A 25149-nucleotide genomic window follows, 5' to 3' on the forward strand; every position below is an offset into this window, starting at 1 on the left:
ATGAAGCTCCTTTAGAAGATCCCAAAATGGGGTTGAGTGCACTCTTATACAGACTGTGGTGGAATGTTCTAGAAAGCTCTCAGCCGATCACAGACTGTTGCGTAGTCCCTAGTTGCATGGTCACTCCCAGTCATTCCCTAATCCCTTTCTTCTCCTTTACTTCTCACCACAGCTCCTGGATGTTACCTACCTTGGCTTCTCAGTGTCCAGGGTGCAGCTTTGTTGCCTGTTGTGTGGCTGATTCAGAGCTTCCAGGATGGATTGCTACACTGCTCAATATAGAACTGTGAGACCATGCCTTCATCAAATCTGCTGTTCAACAAAATACTTTTGTTGGTGTTACTCAAATTCAAATCTTTGTGTCAGTATTTTATTTCTTTTGCACCTTAAATCAGATACAAGACAGCAAGCAGTGTAGTCCCATAAGGCCTAAATAAGGCAGCTCTATAATCAAACTGAGCCCCTGACCTCCCTAAAGATTGTTCTTTCCAAGCTGTTCAAATACTGAATAGCTCCAGAATTTAATTACCCCTTGTATTTGATTATGTGCCAAAGTTAAACTAACCAAGCATTGTAATATAATATAGTTCATTGAATCAGCTAAACTTTCACATTGTTTATCTCTCTGCCATATGTAAAAGGACCACCCAAACAGAATATTTGGTAAAGGTTATATCAGTGGAAAGGAAGGTGCTGGAGAAGAGGCTATAGATGACACAGTAGTAAAGTGATTTAGTGACACACAAAAGAGTTGGAAGATTTCTGCTTTTTTCCTGGTTATAGCCACTGACAGCTGTAAGAAAAACAGTCACGTAAGTTCTTTGGCCTTACTCAGTACTTTCTTTGTAAACTGGAGGCTACCCCATTGAAATGTATCTCTTGCCTAAAGGATTTTTTAGCCAGAAAAAAATGCAACACTTTATTAAAATAAAACTACATTTTAAGTTCAGAAAATGGTGAGAGTTTTTTCTCAGTGTTAAAGATAACAAAAGTAGAACACACTACTGTCAAGTAATCACAGAAAATTGATTTGTCTAAAATGTAATATTATAATTTGGTTTAAGGTCAAAAACAATAACATCCCATTCACTAAATCTGATTCTAGTAAATATCCTTTTATTTTATAACAATGAATAAAGTTTCAAATGAAGATATGCTATCTGAACCTGGGACTAAAACCAGCTACTAAAGATTTTTTCCTTTCCAGACAAACATCAAACTATGAGACATGTAAAAGTAAGAAAACACTAAAAAGTCATTGAGACCAAAACAGTTGCATTCATTGATACCTTTTTGGAGAGTGTTTTAAAGACCATGTGGGGAAAAGCTGATGAATTTAAGAGGATATTTTCTTAATGTAGGTCATATTAAAGATTAGGATTCTTTAAAAAAATAAAATTGTCAGTGCCCACTAACCTTAGAAAATTGTATTTCCTGTCTGTTTCAGTTCAGATCAGTATCAGAACCCAATTTTCCTGCATTTTCTGCTCTGAAGTCCTTCCACAGCTGTTGTCTTTGGTACAAGGCAAGGCAAAGCATGAAACAGGTTTTCCATATGCAGTGAAAAACTCACCACCACTATTCAGTTTAAACAAGGAGTGAGACATTATTATTTACTGTTGATAGACAAAGGTCAGTAAGACTCTCCCAACTTCTGATTCTAGTGCTGTATAGCACCATGTTCAGACAGATCACTCACATAAGTGAACCTCAAAAGATGTCTGAGTACCAAACTTTTAGTAGATTTAAGGGCTCACATCCCAATCCAGAAAAGCACTATATAATATCATGTGGGTTTCTAGAGCAGGTTTGAACTCATGTGCTTTCCTTTCTCTCTGGAAAAATGGACAGAAAACTGTAAGAAAAGGTCAAAAGAAATTCCTACATGATTGGGAATAAGATTTCCCAAAATCTCATGTTGTTGTCTTAAGTGAAGCACCTGAATACCTTCTTCAGCCTTAGTTTCTCTCAACCACTTTAGCCTTGGTTTCTTTTTAAGCTTATAGAGACAGAATTTCAATTGTGGCTCTAACATACTATTAGCTTGTTTTCCTGGCCATTCACACCATACCACTGAAATTATGAGGTTTTTTAGAGATCTATGAACTTCTGGGAAGACAACAGAGATCCTACTAGCAACAGAAAATTATGTAAACCAACACCAAAAATCACCCTCTAAAAGAAGGGGATGCTGAAGTCTCAACTTGGTTCAAGAACCATAGAATGGTTGAGACTTGCACATGTCAGAAGATCATACATTTGAAAAGTTGTAAACTGATGTGACAAAACTGAAGGAGAAGTGAGGAGAACTCTTGTATCACAACGTATAAAAAATGGCTTCAACACACTGGTACTACCAGGTAAACCTCAGAAAGATCCTACAAATTCTTATGATTTCAACCTTCTAAAGACAGGAGTAAGATGAAAAATAAGAAACATTTGTCAGAACAGGCCTCAACCCATCTGCAAACCTGAGCACATCCACGGTGGAGAAGGCATTTTGCCACAATAAGAACCCATACCACTAGGACAGCTGATGAAGGTGTACTGGACTGTGTAAAAAAGGAAGAGGAAGGATTATCCTACACTTTGCAGGCTTTTAAGCTGCTAAAAACACTTCATAAATTCCACTGGCACCAGGAGTTACATAAGGAAAACGTAAATTTTTGTATATGAACATAAGAGTTATTAAAGCTTTCAAGGAAAGCTCAAACTCAGTGCTTATAATACGTTTCCAATAAAAGGAGAGATAAAAGGAGGAAGAAAAATTTTTGTATGCAACAATCCTCATTTCAAGCCATCAGTACCCTCTAAAAGGACTTGTACTGTACTTCCACAGGTTGTTTTCCAAATGCCATGCAACCCAGTTCCAGGTGATGGGATTGTCACTACAATTTTGCATCAGTACAGTAATGCCAAAAAACAAAATTAAGAACTAAAACTAAAAAGGCTCACAGCTGTCTTTGCCCACTTACTTTGTGGCACTCAACTCAAGCAGATGAAAGAACCTCAATTTTTAAACCTACTTTCTATACAGCCCCCCCCTCAGTTCATTGCACAATCTTGAATATGCCATCAGAGCTGACATAGGGATTCCTGAAGAAAATAAATTGGGGGGGAAATCCCCCCCAAAAATTAACTAGTTTCTTTGGGGTTTCTGCAGAACAGTTCTAATCTGACATTTAGTTTGCCTGCATTGTGTCATACAAAAAAGCCTCACTGCTGTCACTGGCTGCACCTAACAAAGAAAGGCTGTGTTTTGCTGTTTAGACACAGTAACAACAGGCTGCTTTAAGCCACTGTAGAATCTAATGTCAATGTGCCTCTTGGAAACACAATAACACCATAATCAGGGCTGGCAAATCACTTGCTACAAATTAGTTAAAAGAAACAGAAGCAAACTTAAGTTGTATTTAAATTGACAGTTTGTTTTGTGTTGAAAGTAAACCAGCTATTTTCACCAGAGGGAGACAAAGTCTAGAGATATAAATAAATATACATTAAAATGTTTATTTATTAACAAATACTTGGACTTTGAAACAAAGATACCTCAGAGAACGTTTCTGACAAGCACTACATATCCTTCTAACCTTGAAATAATCAAATGCTCTGGCCACATACTATTTTTAATTCTTAAAATATAACATTGACCACAGTCAATACATGTGTGTATAGATGTAACTAAAGTTTTAAGTTTAAGAAGAAAAAAATAAATAAGGATAAAGAAGATGGGTTTCCATAAGATTGAGAACCCAAAAATATTCTTAAGCAAGGATTGCAGGTAACCTGAGACATTATGGCTTTTCAAAACAACAGGAAGTGTGCATAAACAGCAGTAACTAAGTAGCAGTGTTACTATCTGAGACATCAGTCTCAATTGTTGTGATATAAATATATTCTTCTTAAATAACTATTTGATTTCAACTTGGAAAATATCTATTTGTGATACACAAAGAGCTTCTAGACAACGTGCGATTAAATTAAATTCAACTTCTAAACTGGAAAATCTTCATTAAGCACATAGGAAAAAAAATAAGACTCAAGTAGGTCACCTTTCACTCTTACAAATTTCTCAAGCTGTCATCCAAACAGCACATAATCAGGAGTACTGTGTTTCAGAACACTAGACTCCAAGAGGGAGGACATCCAAACTTTCAGGAAACTGGCCAAGGCTTGCAAATATGGGATTGATTTCTTGCTCTCACAAGGATTTCCAGTGTATCTTGGCTTACATTACCAAAGGGATTCCAAAAATCTAAAAATCAAACTTGGTAACAAATTTAGCATCAAGTATTCATCAAAGAGTATTTGCTTAACTTGGAAGCACCCAAGACCATCAGCATGTATGCTTCCTTGCTTCTAAAGCTCTCTGGTTTGGAGTAAGACAATAACATCTTAGCCTTAGCACAGATTAACAACTATCATCTACTGGTACCCACACCCTCAGGGAGCCTGGGCAGCAGGCTTCCATCACCCACTCCAAATGGTGCTCCCATTCCTGCTCTTCTCCTGTATGCTGGGGGTAGGACACACACTGACAGACTTCCTGCACACATGCAACCAAAGTGAATTGTACCTATGCTGAAATTGCAGTTGGCTCTCCAGCTCTGTGGGGTATGTCTCACACTTTCACACCACTGTCTTTGAGTAAGCAGAATGGTCCAGGTGAGATGCTCAGGTGCTGCAGGAATAGGGCCACACTACACTGATGGGAAAATATCCCCATTTGGGATATAGCCACGGAGGGAAAGGAATGATGAGTCTTGTGCAGCAAGTGTTAAGAAACTTTTCTAGGTCATGGTCCAAGGGAAGAACAAACCCTGGGGACTGCAGCATTTTCTAGAAGAGGAAAATCCATCAGTCGTATAAAAATGTCCTGACAGTTTGGCACACCTGTGGTTAAGGACTTTAGTGAATAACACCACTACACAGTAAAATGTGTTTTCTATTGTGTTGCACAAAGCCAATATTTAGATTAATATTGGTTGACATTTTCCACTTCATATCATTACTTTTTTCATCAAAATGGAAAAAAAAGTAATAAGATGGATTCCCCTGAGTAGCATTTTTCCAGTGTGAAGAATTGGTATGAGGGATTCTGGCCAAAGTATGAAATTCATATAAAACAATCAAATGCAATTTCACCTGCAACTTTCTATGCTGTCCACCCTCAGCAAGTTGAAGGTAGTCCTGGTTTTCTATTTCCTTCTCCTTTGTCCTATTTGAGGTACTACCATGACCCATTGTGTTATAAAAACAAATGAGCTCCTGGTTTGTTTGATTTTCTTTTATCTGTCATTCAGGTCTTGTGAGGTTTTAACTGCAGCTCATTTTAACAGAGAACAAAAATCTCTATCACTACCATATTCCATGTTCACAATTAAAGCACAGAATTAATAAACAAGAAGATAAAATACTATAACAAAAAAACCCATATAGTCTTACCTTCAACTTTTACTTTAGGACTCCCTAGTTTCATTGTAGTCTCTCCCTGCTTTATTGCCAGATGGACCGTTGGGGCCTCTCTAAGATGATCAGTAGTCAAAAGATTTTTCCAAAAGAAAATGGCCCTTTCTAATCTTCCTCTGTATCCTGAAAACCATGAAAGATGAAGCAATTTTGCTAGGCCATTCTGAAAGTCCAAACACGGATGTGCAAGAGTAGTCAGGGATTCTAGCAAGCTAACAGAAATGCTTGTTGGTAACTCACATTCACTTTATTATAAAAGCTCAAAACAACTGGCTTTTAAAAAATTGTTTAGTTACCAATTACACAAATACCACATGCTGAAAGGGATTTCTTTTTTTTTTCTCTTTTTTCATGACTAGGCCAAATCCAGACATATTCAGTATATCTGACCCATATGCCTGGACTTCTTTTGTTGCAAAGGAGGGAGGGAGAATTCTACCATGCCCCATTCTAGCCCAAGCAGGCTTGAAATCAGCCAGCTACATAGTGTGGCATGGTAGTTCAAAGGCCTTTGAAAGAAATGTAATTTAGACATATCTTTAGCAATACAGAAGTATAATTCCACTGAGGAAGAAACTCCTCAGCCTTAGCCAGATATTCAGGAGTGTCTATGGATGCTACACATACAGTTCTTCCTCAGCTGTTCATTCAGAGAGGTGAAAAGAGATAGGTAAAAGCTGATAAAATTATCAACTCAGTGCTTTGACTTTTCAGCTGTAGTGCTGCTGGGAATTCCTCACTGACACAGTCAGTTCTTGGCAGTTTTAAACAGTAAAGTTCTGTTCTCTGAGACAATTTGGTTTAATTTTTCCTTACAAAATGCTGATGCAACTTTATGAAAAATACCAGTATTATATCTTGAAATAATACAATATATTTAGAATAGGTTTAAATAAAATGACATACAGCTACTACAGAAAATTGAAACTGCCCTACTTTAACATACACTAAAATTTTGTGCATTTCCCTCTCAGTCCAGTGTTAGTCACAAGACAGAATAAAGAGGTGCAAGGTCAATTTCTAACCTAGGTGACCATTTCTAAGTGCTTCTGTGTGACAACTTTCAACAGCAGAAAAAGGCAATTGATCATAGTTTTGTACATATAAAAATCATTAAGATTTTTACTCACACTTTATATGTATTAATCAGTCATAAACATCCCCAACTAAAGCCATGATCAGGAACAGAATTCTCACACTTGAAAAAGAATTTTCTCCTTTGAGCTATCAGCAACTCAAGGACATACCAGGAAGTGGTTATTTAAAGAGTTTCCTGGTCTTTACCAAGAACTTTGCTGCTAAACGAAAAAGAATGTACAAGGCACAAAAGCAGCAGTGCTTTGTGTTACAGTTTCTGAGGACGAACAGACTTTCCTATTCCTCCCTTTTCAGTGAAGCATCTTCTACACTATGTGCAGTCCAGGAACATCTCTGGCACTGACATTTTAATGATCCCATCCCACAGATTATTCCCTTAACCGATTAACCTTATTTTTGTAACACTATACTAGTCTAATTTCACTTCTAATTTGGTGGAATTTTTCGGTCTGCCAAGACCACTGATTACTTTGAAGCACTGTTTGAAGCTCAGCTCCAACTATACAAAGAGCGTTCTTAAAATAGCCCATGAACTGTGTGAGTTAATGCCAGAATGAAATCAGATATTTGCCTGTGCTCTTCCAGCTACTTTATTTGATGTCTTCTGAGCAGAACTCAAAATCTGCATTTATTTACTATACTTCATGTAATGCCTAGCTACGGAGAGATGGGCTTGGTGGATATATATATCTGTGTTAATCTCACCTCTGAATTCATAGAGGACAAGATTATGAGCACTCATTCATGTGAATGTTCCATTTATGAATTGCTAACTAAGGGATTACCACTCAGGACAGAACCCTGCACAATGGGAGAAAGCAAATACACACAGCAAAAAATACGAATGAAATAAAATCGGTGATTTAAAGCACAGTATCCAACGAGGCACAGAGAACATCTAGGAAGACCAATTCTTCCTGGGAAGAGATACTGGATGAGTCTCTGCTGTGGTAACTGTAGGTGTGTAAACTGCTATGCCAGCAGAGAGATAGAACAGGAGCTTTTCAGCTGTGTACTCCCAGAGAGAACAAAAGAAAAATAATCCCTTTTACCTGAATGATGACAGAAACTTTTTTTTGTTTGGCTGTTTGTTTTTTTTTTTTTTAACTGTGAAGGTATTCTGAAGCAAAGGATTTGGTAAGAAACTGGAATTTGCTATATACTAACCCACATTTTACTCAAGTAGTCTAAGGTCTATGTTTCAAACAGTTTACGCAAACAAAGCCTTAGTACATTTTCAGTGTGCTACTAGTATTTGGTAACACTGCAGAGTGAATAAATAAAATGTAAGCAGAGATGTGCCTGATGGAGAAAGTGTGATTTATGAGCAGTAGGCAGACACTAATCATAATGTTTCAAAGAGGTCATGCAACCATAAAAAAGATCAGAAAGTGTGAATTTTTGAAAGATGCAACATCTGGTAGAATGTCATGAAGCCACAAGGCCTTCCTAACCTCTAGAATAATCAGTAGAACAAATAATGCCAAAAAAATAAAGTCTATGAAAAATATTATTTTAAAAGAGAAAAAGGAACTCTATATGAAGACATGAGTTCGTCTATTCAAAATCTACATTGTTAGATGTTAAGTTGGAACTACTTTTATTTCTTCAAATCAAAACTTCTGGAATTCTCCTAAAGATAGATCTTGGGTAGATAGCAATACTCTATCATCCCATCATTACACTACTAAATTAAAATAAGCTGTATAATGTCAAGTTGCAGTTAGCTATTTTACCAAAAGTTTGCAAAGCTACCTTTTAAACTAATGGGCAATTACTTTTAGGGTCTTCACTTGAACCCTTGCTGCCTTTTTAATTCTCAAAAGATTTAAGAAAGGTGGTTTTGGGGTGGAAATTGGAGGTAAAACTAATAGTGATGCATTTTTTTCCCAGCGAGGAATGCTGCCTGCCGAATCTTTCAGCAATATAAGAATATTAGCAAAAGTCTTTACCATCCCTTGAGAATATCATCTGAATTACATCCCCTCTAGCAGTGGGATTAAACCACTTGTAAAAAATGGGAACCCTTTTCATTAGTTTTTTTATTATTATTATTAATTTATTTAAAGAAAACAACTATGAATCTAAAGCCATTAAAAAAAAAAAAAGGAACATTTGTGTGAATTTCTCAAGATCCAGTCTGAACTTCACAAGCTCTTCAGAAGAAGCAACTGTTTGGTTTGTATTTTCAACGTGTTGCAAGAGTCTCATGCATGAGTCAGATCATGGCATTCCTGTGGGGCAAAATTACTAAATGGTGACAAAACAACATGGATAATTCTGCAAGTATGAGGATGGGAATAGGGCATCCAACATCTACAGACAGAAATCTGTAATTTCTCCCTCTCAAAAAAAGTTCTTTTGTTGAACCTACTGAGGTAGGGTCTTAACTGTAATCAATAATTGCCCACTACAAGAATTTTGAAGACAGATGCTAAATATAGTAAGTGAATCACTACACTCTGTATTTCTTCAACACTGACCCTTTAATGGTATCAAGAGAAAGGTTTGGGGTTTTTTCACCTCTGCAACTCAAACTGAAAAGCAATGATTTTGGTTGCAGCTTAATCACACCTTTGAGTAGGATTTGGGATGTCTATAACCATGGAAGACAGAAGTTTATAGCTCCAGCTCTGATCTTAATGTTGGCTTTCACAAGGGCCTGTGGGAGATCCTCTGACAGCAAGCAGGTTTGAAAGCAGCTGTGATTACAGTCACTCTGAGGCTGCCAAACACTGCATGTGGGGTGAGGCAATGCACCATTCAGATTTTCAGCATGTTTTCTTCCAGCAGAGATTTTACATTTTGATAACAAAAGAGTACAGGGTTAAGACACCATACAGAAGGAACATGGGGGGAGGAGGAAATCAAGAGAAAAAGCAACCCGTGGTTGTTTTAGCAGCAGCATGGTATGAACCAAAGGCACATGCACTGAACAGCCATATGAAATGATACAATACATTTTAGGTACAAAAAACAGACCAGTTATGATGATGTCTGGGAATCTAATAGTAATATGGGTATCCAAATTTGCTGAGCATTTTACAGCAATCTTTTCAGAGGGTTCAAATGTTCCCTCTTTCCAAACCGAGTTTTCACATCACTGGTTTCTCTAGTAGCCAGGTCACAGCCCACCCTCTCTGCCAGCATGCCATTCACATCTGCCCAATAATCTGTCCAGATCTCACACACATCACTTAAAACAGAGCCACGGGGGCACTCTGAAGTAAGCTGAGCTCTTTGCTGTCCACAGAGACAGTTGTAGACCACATTTGGCTCAGTTCTCTGAATACATGCAAACCGTCTTCCCCACTCCTCTAGACTGGATCCTGATGTTTGATTAATTCATAGCACAAATGCTCTTTATTAATCTCTTATTTAATTATTTTGCAGTCATCACATCCAGGTGATGCAACACTTTATTAAGAGTTCCTCATTGACTTAAGCCAAAATAATACTAATGAAATAATAAAAAAATATTTTCTCTCATCTGAGCACATTCTGTTTACTCTTACTGAGGAAAAAATTATACATCAGTGTCAATGAATTAACAGAGAATGTTCAAGTAGAAGGATAGTTGTTTTGATTTGCTCCTTGTTTATCAAGATTACATTTTTTTGTCAAATGGCATTCATTTAGTTTGGAAATCCTAAAATAGTATAGCATATGCACAGTGTAACAAGAACTACAGATTGGCCCCTGTTGTTTAGTATTATTTTAATCTATCTTAAAGTTTTATAAATTAATTGATGACAATTTATGAGAAATTACTTGTAAGGATGAATACTGCTAAGACAAGACTGAATCCAAAGAACCTGTGCTAAAAATTAAATTACTGCACTCTTAAGTCCATGTCAGACTTAAACCCTTTACTTCATTCTCTGATGCTAGCTGTCCATGAGTTTCTATTACCTAAACAATTGTATTTTAAGTCCTATACAGGTATGGCAAAAGTAGAAATGAGGCAGACATGTCCCAGTTCCATCAAGGGCTGGTTTGGATAACAGTCTTTGGCGAAGACCTAGATTCTACTCTGCCTGCCCATGCTCACATCTATTAGGCTTCAGTATTTGAACAGCTGGCTACATTTTTACCTTAATACTATTTAACCTTTTTTGGCTATAAATTTAGAGCTACAAATAAAATGGATAAGATAACTCATAGACAAAGCTCATTGTTCAACATTGCATCTCTCAGTATCTACCCCACTGTCAGTATAATACTGTAATTCATGATGATCCCATATAAGAGAACTGAAGGTTACATTCAGGTTGTTATATATAGTTTTTTCAAATTATCATATGCTGTTTCTTAAACCATGACAATACATTGTGACCTACAAATTTAAAAAGCTGTATTATAAATGCAACACACTTCAAATAAAAAAAAAAAAACAAGCCAGTTTATCCATGTTATCTAGGCATGTCTTTAATATAATATTCATCTGGAACAACAATGAACATGGATAGCCTTTCATTTTCCACTGTTTGTTTGGCAAAATCCTTCATTCTTTTACCTTAGTCATGAATTCTTTTGACAACAGATACTTGGCTGAGAAGCTGAATATCGAACTGTAAGTACTACTGTAAGAGGTAACAGACAGCATCATAATCTTTCAACAGAAAAGGATTCCAGATTTACAGTACAATAGCAGACCTGTCTCTGAGATCACTTCTCATCCTTTGTGCTAGTCACTGTATTGTACTGTTTCAGGACCACTCATTCCTTCCTGAAGACAAATTATAATCAAAAAATCATTTCGGTTGGAAAAATCTTAATGATCATCCAGTACAACCATTAACCGAAGCACTGCATAGTCCCCTGGTTCTTCTTCTACACATCTTCTAAATATGTCCAGGGATGGTGACTCCACCACTTCCCTGGGTAGCCTGTTCCAATGTCTTTTCCCATTTTGGGCGAGAATTTTTCCCTAGTATCCAGGCTAAGTATTCCCTAGTGGAACTTGAGGCAATTTCCTCTCATTCTGTCACTTATTATTAGTGGAAAGAGGCCAACCCCCACCTGGCTACACCCTCCTTTCAGGCAGCTGTAGAGAGCCATAAGGTCTCACCTGAGTCTCCTTTCCTGCAGGCTGAACACCCCCAGCTCCCTCAGCTGCTCCTCACAGGACTTGTGCTCCAGACCCTTCCCAGCTCCACTGCCCTTCTCTGGACACGCTCCAGCACCTCAGTGTCCTTCTTGCAGTGAAAATTGGACACAGCTCTCAAGGTGTGCCCTCACCTGTGCCCAGTACAGGGGGACAATCCCTGCCCTGCTCCTGCTGGCCACACTGTAACTGATCCAGGCCAGCATGCCTTGGGCCTTGCCTACTGCTACAGTTCTCTACAGATTAAACAAAACTATTGTCTGTAAAGTAAAACCAGCAGAGATCTTGGTCCTTTATCTTTCAGCATAATAGAAGTATCCATTTAAGTCACCAGGACAGATTCTACTTTTCCTCTGCCACTAAAAGACTGCACTCCACGTGGTGGTTATGTTGCCAACAACCATTTTAGTACACACACATACAAAAGTGAAAAGGAAACTAGAGGAATCATAGATCAGATTTCTAAAGCTGCAAATAAAGTTGTATTATCTACTTCATGTGAAAGCGAGAACAAAACATCCACCTTATATTCCAAATAATTCTGCTGGTTGAATGACTGCCTTTCTTGCCATTTCACTTCCAAAGTTATTCCCAGAGTACATTCTGTTGCACACAAGCAAACAAATAGATTTTATAACTATTGCCACCGCTGATTGTCAAGAAGCTTGCCATTTTAAGAATATCAGTTCTCCAGTATTTGCAAGATTTTTTTAAAATGTGGCTAAAACACCAACATTTTTGTCCCTGAAGCAATCAGATGTAAGTATAAAAAAACCCCCAAAATCTCTATGATGTGACAGGAGTTTATTTCAGAAGCCCTGAACTCTGAAAAGATCTGTTCAGTCCTGGGACAGACGCAGTGACGCCTTTGTCTGTGCTTCCCCCTTCAGGCAAGTTGCAAATAAATCTTTCTAAGCACTACTCAAGACTAGCCCAGACTTACCAGTGGCAGAAAGCAGTCTCTGATGCACAATCGTCCAAGGCCATCCCAGGATTAGGTGGCTACATAATAAATTCATTACTACCTCCCAGTGATGAGTAACTTTGCTAGCAAAACCCTGGTGGAGGCATCCATCACAGCAACATATACCTGAAAGAAGCCCTTGAAGTAGTACTAAAGAACATTTAATACTCATTTCATGGCAATCCTCGCTTGTTCACTTTGAAAGATGCATTACAGCTCACTGCTGTTCTCCCTTTAAAATTTAGGTTGTCTTACAATCACTACTCACAGCAAGTTTGTCTAGTGTGTTATCCAGCTGCTCTTAGATCTAATTACAAGGTATGCCCACTATACAGAAAAAGAAAAAAAGCCTAGCTTCTATTTATTCTTTACTATAATCTGAGCACAAAAATACCTGAATGCTTTCTAGACATCACAGGGATGTAATATCTTCTCCAGAAATAATAATAATAATAATAATAATAAAAATCCCAAACAGGTCAATTCAAAGTAAAAGAGACACAAACAACACTTTCATAACAATTTTGTTTGAACTTCACGGTTATTCCTGACATATTTAGTTCAGTTTTCACTTGATATTTAATACATACTGCTGTTTCAGGTTGTCATGCTGTGTTGGCTCTTTGAGTATTGTACATATTGCATACTGCCAGCTATGAAGTAATGCTAAGGTTGTGAAATACATCAAAGCAAGGACTTTCAAAGTTTCTTCAGGCATTCTCATCTAATTTCCTCCTTCTCTGCTTTAGGTGCAGTTTATGTTGCACTACATTGAGGCATGAGCCTGAGAATCTGATAATCCATCAAGAGAACAAGATGCAGACTTTAAAACACTTTTCAGAACTACTGTTAGTGGGTGAACCTCAGAGGCATGACTGAAAACACCCAGTATGCTCGCTAAACCTCAAGGCTTTGCGACAGTCTTTTTGGAATTGGCTGGCATCTCGCTTTGTCTTCTCCTGAGTAATATGAAAAATTTCATGCCTTTTGGAATTAAAATGTAGTTTTAGTGGTCACTTTGTTTGGCTGGTTTTTGGGTTCTTTTTTTTCAAACTTAGATGAAACTCCTAGTGGCTATATCCCCCTTGTTTAACATAACTTGCAACAAACATTTCTTGAAACTTGAATATGAGTAGCTCCAGTAATTTTAAGAACTGACAACAGCATTTAGGTTGCTACTTCAACTTTTTTCATTTACAGGTAATATGCTGCTAAAGCAGATCTTTTGGTCATACCACTAAACAGCACAACACAAACGAGCTGCAGTTGACGTTGTCCAACCACCACAGTTAAATTCTATATTAATTTTTAAACCTTTCTCATTACCTATATAAAGAAAAAATATTATTCCCAGTGATGACGTTTGCAGGGTTTTTTAATAGTAAACATTTAAGCTGAGATGAAGTTACTTTAATTGCATTATAAATCTCTTTGATTTTTCTAATTAATAACTTGTGTTAGCATCAGAGGAAGATGAGAGGTCACAGAGAAATGGATGTCTTTCACAAGCTGCTATCCTAGTCTTCTAGGAACTACTCTTTTTTTCTGTCAAGGAATCCCACCTGCGGCTGGAATGCAGCTGATGCAAATGAACAGGGTCAATCAGCAATGATGCTTTGACTATTCTATTTTTTATCTCACTATTTATCTCACTATTTTCACAACCAGTGCTCTGTCCACAGCACGTGAAGTGACATGAAGAGTTTACTAGTGACAATGACGAAGAATTTGATGGAAGTTCAGGAATTATTCCTGTCATATAGCAACACAACTCTCTTCTGGCTTTGAGACAGATCAAGCAGTAACTCTCTATTTCACTGTAGCTCATAACACTGCCATAAAAGACAAATACTGGAAGAGCTTATGCATTTTCTCTTTTGAGGTTTCCAGATGAAAGAGACATTAAAATACTAAGCTGTATCTGCACTTATGCTGTGCTCTGACAAACTGATTCCAATGCCAACCTACCTAAATGACCACTACCTTTATGGAATGCTGCTTTCTACTGCCTGCAACTTCCCTGCAATTTGCTTCCCTAAATGTTGGCTCATTGGCTGGCAGCGCTTTGCTGAGCCAACAAACATCAGTTAACTCCATCTCTTACTTAATAGAAGAAAAAAAAGTAAACAGAAAAGCAATTTTTACTCTGATAAAAAAATCTAATTAATCTATTAATTATGAAACTATAATATTACACCAGTTAACAGAAGTTTACATGCATCATTTCCTCAGAAGACACTAGGCAGCCTATTGTATTTGTGTTAAGAACACACTCTTACAAGACTCTTCCATTGCTTTAAAATATATATATAGAATCTATTTAAGATATTTCAGGTTCACAGCTATACAAGTAAGACAACTGTATACTGCAGCTAAACCGCTGTTTAGAGACTCTTTTTTATTTAAAATTCAGCGACTTAAAAGACACAGTGGTGGCCAGATTTTGATTCACCAATCACTCATCAAATTTAAGAATGACCAGCCTCTTTTCCTTCCAATTATATAACATTCTTCAGGAATTCAACTTTCAGAAGCTGGATGCATGTACATTTCTGGGTGAGGTTTGGCTGCTTCAGTAATTCCACAAATAAAGTACAAAATAAAGAAGTGTATATGGGTTTGGGGTTTTCCTCTGTCCTCTAAATTATTACTAAACAAATGTAATTTGTGGTCTGAGATGGAGTGGATGGAACTGTTACCCACACTCCCATTAGGACAGGCTAACACTTCAGCTAATGCATTTTTATCTGCCAGGACTTTCAAACTACCACATATTAAACCCCAAAATGCTCTGGAGCCAGTCTAGCCAGCAAGCAAATCAGAGTCCCTCTCCTATGTGTCTTGTTTGTGGCAGCATCAGCTCTATAATTCTCAGTCTCACGTTGGATTCATGAGGTTGTCACAGTCCTGTTCTCCTCTCCAGCTATATAAACCCATGCTCTTTAGTGAATCCAAAATTTACAAAAATCCCCGCTCTACCGTGTTCAGCAAGTGACTGCATCCATTCGCTGTAGTAAGAGGGGACTGTTTGCTTTCCAAGAGCAACATCGTATTTCAGCCATTCTTAAGGCATTTCTCAACACCCATGAAGGTAAACTATCATATTATTCTTTGATTGCTTTCCTAATTTCCTATAAAAAGCCAACATTCTGTTTGTATTACGCAATACAAAGGCATGGGCAGTTCAGAAGAGCATGGGGTGGTGATGGTTTAGTGTTTGTTAATTACTTCTCCTCTGCTCCCACCAACATTTTTTTAATAACTAGACAAATATCTTAAAAATTCTCCTGTGTATATTTAGAAATTTAAAAAAAAAAATCTAACATCTAATAGAATTTGTTACTCTGAAAGAGCATAAGGAAAATGTTATTATACAGTCTGCAGGAATGCATAATTATTGCAGAGCTGGAACAAATTTTTAAACTCATTTTTCTGTATACAAAAGTCTTGTTAACCTTTCCCATTACTTTTCCCCTCTCTAAACACAAACTATCTATTTTGATCGCTATAAAGCAATGTCAAATGGAGACAAAGACAATCCAGTGAACATCTGATTTTGACATAGGGCATTTTTCCCAGCATTCTTTAAGCCAATTTAGAAGTTTTTTCACTATTCACAGAGCAGGGAACTGCATGAACTAAGGAAGTATTAATTAGCATTTGCACAAACCAGGCATTAACAGATAGCTCACAGCAAACTCTCCCTTATCTGAACTACTCTGCCATGGTACACCTAAAGTCATAATAGCAGCTATTTCCAAAACCAAGCCACCATACAAAGCACTTGGTCTCAAAAAGGTGCAAGAATACATTCTTTGCCATTTTAAAAGGGCTGTAAGTCACTCTAAATACCAATTCATAATAAAAAGTAAAAAAAAAAACAAAAAAAAACAAAACAAAAAACAAACAAACAAACAAACAAACAAAAAAACGAATTAACAAAAAACCACCCGGCACAATTCAGTAGCTTGTAACCTGCAAAAACTTACTTTTTAAGAGACAAACATAGCCAAAGCTATAACCTAGCAGCACATTCTTTCAGAAGGAATATATTCTCTCCTGATATTCTTCAGCTTGTATCACAGCCATGAAGTATCTATATAGTTGTTTTATTCATAAAGACTGAGGATACATTCTGGGATTTACTATGAAATAGCCTTCAATGCAAGCAAAATACAACCTTCTCTTGAAAGGATAACCACTGAGCTAAACTGTCCCCTCCACCAAAAGTGCCAGCAGTAGGACCATCTGATGTCTGTCAATAAGTCAAAACCACATAGAGCAAAATATGGGGTTGGAGAGGAAAAGAAAAGAGGAAGAACAGATTTGGGAAATTAGTTCTAGATCCATATGCAGAGAGGACCAGAAGTCAATTGCCTTTGATAAATGCAATTTAATAAAACTACAAAATTGCAAGGCCTATGATTTTATCATACCTGGACCTTCTGTGAAACCTTGAAAGGAGACTACTGTGTAATGCTTTTTACTTTTTAATTGCTAAACAGTTCTTGAAGGTGTCAGTTCTCCATATGCATTGTGTCTGTAGCTAGAGAATTTTTCAGTGGTACAAACTGAGGACAGAAGCTCATAAGCTGCCCTCAATACTATAAGAAAGAACCAACAAAAAGGATCTTTTTTTTAATCCTTTTTCTTGTTTCAAAGAAATTGAGTATGATCAAGCACTGTTTCACAGGCAGAAGGTTCCTGTAAACAATGTGAGCCCTTACCATCTCAGTATTTCTCTACAGTCATAGACAAAAAGCTAAAGTCAGAATGCTTTCTGTTTTTTTTTCTGGAGAAATAGCTTATACCTGTCCCTCAGTATAAAGAGCTAATCAAGAAATACATATTAGAATTTGTCTTAAAGATACTCCTAAAAGAGACAGGAAGATAAAATAGCACAGTTTTTGTATTACTTAAAAATAAAGTGGAAGAAAGGAAAACCCAAAACTATTTCCGCAGTTACAGCATCACTGGATGCATGTGGCCAACAAAAAAAAATGAATGTCCACATTTTGATGGCATTTCAACTTCACTTGGTGGGCATCCCATGCCGCCCTGTAGCAACAGAAAGTGTGAACCTCATTATATATAATTTAGTAATCTTTTTGCATAGAACAGGTCATAGGATAACATTATGTATATTATGTATAACATTATGCATGTATGAGTATACAGAATAACTGGCATATCACTGTTAACCTACATTCTGATCTTAGGATTAATTAAGGTCTTACCTATTTTTTATTCAATGCATATACATCTTTCAGGATCAATTTTGGTGAGTAATACTGTATTCAAATTATAATTTTAATTATATTAGTTAAGATGCAGAGAATGCCATAATCATGAGCTTTAGAAAATCTGGGGTAAAATAGAAACATAGAAACAAACGGTAGGGTGAACATGCTTTTAAATAAGTTCAAACACCTCAGTGTGATATTACTTTAGTAGGGTTACTCCTGATCAAGTGCTGTTCACTGAAAACTGGGAAAAATATTTACTACTAAAAGTAACACTGGAGACCTTACATCTAAACTCTTCTTGTTCTTCATTTAGAAAGTTTCAGAGCATTCTGCAAGATTATCTGGACTTTATTAATATTTTGTCAGGTCTAGACTATGCAGACATTGCTTCTGACCTAAAACCAATCCTTTTGGTGGTGGACATGGCAACTTTTTAACCAACATGCAGCAGCAATCCTTTACAGCCAATTGCAATCAGAAGGTCATAGTAGACTAATAATGCAGATCACTGTTCAATTGGAGGGACTTGAGTCTCTCAAGAAACCTGGTTCTCTTCTCACAAGGAAACAGCTGTACAGGCCCTGTGATTGAGCAGCTCTACTGCAGTTTTTGGGGTCTTGGTGAACAGGAGCCTAAATTTCAGTGACTTGTGACCAGGCAACAATGAAGGCTAACAGCATATGTGACTGGAACATCATCAATTTTCTAATGAAATTATAAAGTTTTCTTAATTAAGGAACTTCAGACTGTCACTGTACTCCTTGTTGGGCAACCTCCTAAGGCCCCTTCCAATCTGAATTATTTATAGAGTGTCACCAGATTGTCAGGATCATGATGGTAATTACAGAGATCACTTCTACCAGCTCAGCATCACCCAAAATAAAAAGCATCTGCTTCTGCAAACTATTGTGTCCAGAATGTTTCATATTCAAGATTTAGCCTTGCTTGGCCCTACCTTGCTCTGAGATCAGACAATATCTCTTTATTATCATCAGGTATGTTTCTGAAGAATAGCACCTATCACACTAGCCAAGTCAATCGGCCTTAACAAAATCCATGCCAGCATATTTGAAAGATTACATGTATGAATCATTCCTTTAAAGCAATTACTGTGCTGTTTTTATTGGAAAACTCTTGCATTCCTCAGATTCTCAGTGTCGTTCCTCACAACAAGACCTACAAGCACAGAACATTGTTTCTTTTATTTCACATCTATGAAGTGAATACAATCAACTGAGTGAGATTTCAAGACTGTTATCAAGAGTCAAGCCAGACTGTCTTGTGGAAGGAAACAATCACCACTTTTATCATAATTTGGATGGAAGGGGGGGAAAAGAGAAAAAGGAAAAGGAAAAAAAAAGAAAATAAGAGAAACAAATAAAGGAAAAAATAAAAGAGAGAAGAAAAGGAAGTTACCCCTGTAGCTTTTCCTAAAACCTACAGCTGAACTGGAGGGAAAGTTGCTCTCTCTATTACTATAGTAGACCATTGGTTTATATTGTCTAAACACACACATTCAGCTAAAACATTATACTCAACCACCATTCACCACCAACTCAACCATACGTGATGCAGCTGTATCAATGCCAGGGTTGCTGCAGGAAGAGTAACATCCCTGCCCCTGCCGGGATGGGGAGGAAGCAGAACAAGGAGGAAAATTAAAATATTCAATGGCAGTCGAAAAAATTGTTAAGTGAGATTAGTACATTCCAGATAATAGATTAAAATTACTTCATACTTCAGGCATCTCAAAATGTTTAAAGGCTTACAATAGGTAAGTATTACTTTAAGGAAGTACCACATGGGATCACTTATTATGAAATCAGACTTCAAATTAAACACATGGAAAAGAGAAATGCTTTGGTAATTTACTCTACGCCTACCTCTAAAACTCCCTGTTTCATCTTCTGCACTGCCTGCTCGGTTCTGTGTCAAATTGTCTCCTAATATGCTCCTAAATCCTGCCTGTCTCTCGTTACTGCACAGGCGTGTGCCAGGCAGCAAGCCAGCCAGAGGCATGTGTCCTGATTGCTAACTGATCCCAGCTGATTCCCTGCCTCCTGGAGTTAGTGTGATCCACCAAGGCAGCTGAACCAGCTTCACCTCCACCCGTTAATCCCAAGCACACCTGCATTATGCCAGTTGCAGACACTGGCCTTCAAGCTGGTGCAACTTCATCCAGTATAAAGACTGTTTCAATAGTCAGACTAATCGACTCCAGCCTCAGATTTTCCATACAAACTTCCCTTTTTCCTGTAAAGTTGGTGGAACTCTTTCTTCTTTGTGAGAAGGAACGAAAAACCAGGAAACTACTTATGAGATTGTCTTATATGCATTATGAGATTGTCTTATTTGCATAAATTCAAAATGAAGTGAATACAGGAGTTTAAAAATACCGTACTTTAATAATTTCACATTTATATGTGGCATTCTAAGATCAGCGTGAATAGACAAGGAGTAGTTCTTTGAAAAGCACCAAATTTCCCACACCCCAGTAGAAGTTCCTCTTTGGTTTTTGAACTGCATCACCTCAGTCACCTGAGATGAACACGGTGAAGAGTGAGGACTATAGCAGCAGACATTAACCACTTTCCTCTACCAACTCAACCGCAACATCACTGGCTTTCTCTTCCCTACACATCAGTAGATATGAAACACACTGCAGAGTTTCACACACCTGTGAACACAAAGCCCTTTCAACTCAGTGCCTCCAGGACTGGATTCATCTCTGTCACTAAGACTCAAGAGGAGACATTTAGCTATATTGAGAAGTTATTCTGACATATATTAATATTCTGACAGTTCACATACCAAAACACACATGTGCCTTAAAGCCATGCAGCACATACAACTTACCTCAGAGTGGAGCTTGGAAAACAAACCACTATTCCTCATGCAGATCTAAACCAGTCTCTCTGCCAGGTTTCAGTTCAATATTATGGCAGCCAGGCCCTCACACCGACTGGCCTTTCAAGAAAGGCTCAAGGAGCAGTGAGGTTGATGTTTTCCTCTCTTCCAGCTTTCCCCCAGAACACAGGGCACATATACACTGGATCCAAATCCAAATGACATCCATCTCTCCATAACAGCCCAAGTGAAAACTGAGTCGTCAACTACTTCCCCAGACAGCTCACAAGTTAGAACAAATCTCTAGAGCCTGAAGATATTTGGTAGCAATCAGAGAGTGGATTAATTTCTTAGACATGCACAGAAACAACTTCATTGAAACTCACAAGCCTGGGCTGAAAAACTTTTTTAATCAGATTTAGAGCAACAGACACTTCTGAAAAAGGGAGTGAGCCCTCTAAATTTCAATTAATCCAACAGAGAAGCAAAAAGGCACTGACATATTAAAATAAATAGGGACAGTGCCTCTTCCACAGGTAACAACTACCATAAAATATCATTATATTTATGGGCATCCACATCCTTTTGTGCACATGTAAGCAGCAAACAGGATTTCATTCACATATCCTCCTCTTAACCTATGAAACTCCACCACTTCTCCATTATTTTCTCTTCTTCCCCAGCTTACATTTAGAACACTCTTTCATTCTGTTCCTTAATAAATAATTGCCATACCCCAACAGCAACTTTGCTTCAGCACCCAGCCACTCACCTCCATTATTTAATGCAGAAAAACAGAGGCTGCAGCTCATCAGAAGTCAGCTCCTCTTTTAGTTTTGCAGTGTAAAACAATTAAAATAACTAACTGTACATCAAGCACTACTGTAGTTCCTTAGAGGAAAAACAACCTGCACAGAGCAGATCCATGGTCTCCCACACCCGTCCTCAAAAATGGGAGGAAAAACCTTCTTATGGCATGCCAACAGAAGAGAAGATAGGGGGACCTCCCTCACTTCTAAACTCTTGAAAACACTTGGTGTGTAATCTAAAGGAAAACATTGCAAGAAGGCTATAGATTTCCTTTTGGTCTTTGTGTTCCTTTCTCCAGCAAATCTTCTGTTGTCTCTCCACTGTTCACTCTTACAGAATTGTGCAAGAGAGCAAAGCTATTTAGCCATCTTCTTGCCCTCTAATTCCTATTTAGCTTAGTGTGAGCCACTTTTCTTTTACTCTTCCCTACTTTCTGATGTGGAAAATTATGGTCAAGTAAGAATCTGACAATTCCTTAAAATGTATATTTTGTTGCCAGCGATGCTTTTAACAACAGAGTGAAGATTCCATGTTTTAATATTCTTCGCTGCTGTATGATGAGCTTGAAAGCACTAAAAAAGCAGCAGCATTAGAGAAGGGTATGAGTGCCATGGAGCAGCATGTGTCCACTTCTCTGCTCTTCCTGTTAGAAAGGCTGGACGCTTCTCCTTGCTTACATGTGTTAAGTTTGATGGATATTTTGCTGGAAATTGTCTCCTGGAGTAACTGAGAAGAGGCACCTTTAAGATGATTTGGAACAGTCAGTGTTTTACAGCTCCAAAAGAAGTCAATACAGTCCATCAGGAGTCAGCAAAGATATTTCCATTGGCAATCAGGAATGCCATTAATAACATTTCTAAAAGTACAAGCAGAATCCCATCTTCATTACCTCAGTAATCCTGGAAGGAAGCAAAGCCAAAAAACTTGTATGTTTAAAATTTTAGTTACGTGTTTTCCTTCATGTTTCACAAGAGAAATATTGGCCTGCCTTTTTCTGTATAGTATGAGAGCCAAAGTTTTCCCATGCATTTCATTCCAACTTTGTTCTTTCTCTTATACCTTCATTAGTATATAAATATGTATATATATAACCTTTGTGGTTGTATGTGGTTGTACATTACAGTTCACTGCACTGAACTATGCATTCTCACTTTTAAGAATGTAATATGAAAAAAGGTCATGGATCAGCCTTAAAATAAATTTTAGAGCAAGCTGTTCATATGGACACATGCTATGCAGCTTGAATAGCAGGTATACTATGCTTGGTCAGCAAAACTTATCTTTGGTAGCAGTTCTGCTCCTTAAAACTACAGTTCCTTCTACAGTTACCTCTTAGCATCTGCTTCTCTTTCTATCTATATGCTGATGTCATTAATATATAGGTTATGTGGTTGTACATTAATTCTACTGTTCCTATATTTTTTTTAAGTAAGTTTCTGATATATGATATGGTAGGAAACATGGTGGAAAGTACTTGTGGTTAGGCTGAAAAAAAGACATATTTGGACTGGCTTCATTTTTATGCAGAGCATTGTGGAAAGGCACTCAGGAAAATGCCTTGGGAGCTGAAGCCTCTGAATGCCTCTCCTCTTCCTGTAGACTGAGCTCCTCTTACAGTGTTGCTCTTTATAGGATAGGAGCAGGCCTGTATCTGAAGTACAGCCACCTATAGAAGGAACAATGCCAGCAGCTGGAATGCAGCAACTCCCAGTATCTGGAAACTGTTGGAACAAACGCTTCCATATTAGCAGTCTGTACATGTCAAAGTTCAACAAAATAATAGAATTTGTGCAGATGAGTTTCAGTTTTAATTGTTAAGTTATATATTACCTTGACTACATTCACAATTATTTTATTCTTCAACTTCTCTGATATTGACTCATACCTTGCTGTTTTACCTTATTTCCTCTACTCTTTCCTTATTTCACTGTGTCTTGCTTCACCAATACCTAATTTGCCAACAGAGGTCAGGGTCGATTTGCATCTCCTGTGTGTCCATTCATTTCATATGACAAGGATTCCTATAAACTACATCAGTGTTCTTTAACAAGTAACCTGTTTCTTGCTATCTCATGGCTCGGAGTTCTTAAATTTCACCTTTTATTTCAGCTAATTGAAATGAGAGAAATTACTCTTGCCATGCCTGTGCCACTTCTTTCTAGAATCCATCTCTCTCTATTGAGGAGTCTCTGCATCCTGTAAGCAGAAACAGGAACTGGTTCAGTTACAAGACATTTCCCTACAATCAAATGCAAGTTTCCTAGTACCACCAAGTAAAGGATTTACATTCCTTTAAAAACCACTTCATAATGAGCTATGTCCATCCCATTAGTGGCTTCCAGTTGCCCCTGAATTATGGTTCAAGATAGTGTATTTACTTTTTGTTTGAAACACTGCACAAAAACAGGATGTCCTACAAGAACTGGCAGTGAAACCTCAGATCATTAAAAATCCAGTACTACATTTTGCAACATTTTTGATGAAGCAGTGGATAAATATTTGGCAAGAGCATGAATTCTGCAAGCTTGAATTGACTTTTCTCACCCTATTTTCTTGTGCCTTGATGCTTTGATCTTGTGCAAAAGGAAGAATGGACAATAAAAACACACAGATATTCTGGTTTCACAGAACAGGCTTTTTTAATTTTGACAGTTTTTAATAAGGTTTCTGATTTCTTGAAGAACTGTAAAAAGAGAAACTTTAATTTTCCAGAGAAGAAAATAAAGAATAAAAACAAAAGAAAGATATCCAAAAGAGTAATAAAAGAGATTTTAGGGTATTCCAGTAAAAGTTCACAAAAAAGAAGTATCTCAAGATGTATGTTATGAAATGGATATAGGCCTTATAAAGAATAGCTATAATTGTACACTGAAAACAAAGGGTTTTTATCCTGTCATAAAACTACATTTAGATAAAAATATCTACAATGAATGCAGAAAGCTTTGCTGAGGGTGGGGAGCAAAAATATGGAATATATTGAACAGATGTTAAATAAGATAAACCCAGAAATTAATTTTGAAGTTAGAAAAATGAAAAGACAGCTGAAACTGACAGGGATAGCACTGCACTGCCTACAAAGTGTAGAACTGTTTTTTTGGGGGGGGTTGGTTTTTTTTTTAATTTAGGTTTTATTCTTATTTCTCTCTATAGAATACCAGAATTGTCCTCAAATTTTATTGCTGACTAAGCTATCAAAGATAAGTTGTTGCTGTACCAACAACTAAATTATCTGTTGCACACTAGGAAGAAAAAAACCAAGAGGAGAAAAACAAACACTGATACATGTGAAAAATGTATCATATGCCTTTTTAAAACCCCAAAGCTTCTCTAAGATATTCCAAACTCTCTGATTTCCAAGGCAATATCTTTGATGAGAACCAGCGAGGCGGTGAAGAAAATGTAGTTTCAGGTTTCCTCAGTTAATTCTTTTCTTCTTGAGATACATGAAAAGGCACATTTCCACCAACATCTTATAAGCCACTCACACATCTGTACACTTTTCCCTAATGTGATTTGATATAGTCATATGGTCATTAGTCTTGGAAAAAGTTCATACTCAACACTTGCAGGCAGTTTTAGTTTTCAGTTTTACAATTTAGGTTTGTCAA

The sequence above is a fragment of the Cinclus cinclus genome, chromosome 5 (genome assembly GCF_963662255.1).
Source record: "Cinclus cinclus chromosome 5, bCinCin1.1, whole genome shotgun sequence".
Classification (NCBI taxonomy): Eukaryota; Metazoa; Chordata; class Aves; order Passeriformes; family Cinclidae; genus Cinclus; species Cinclus cinclus.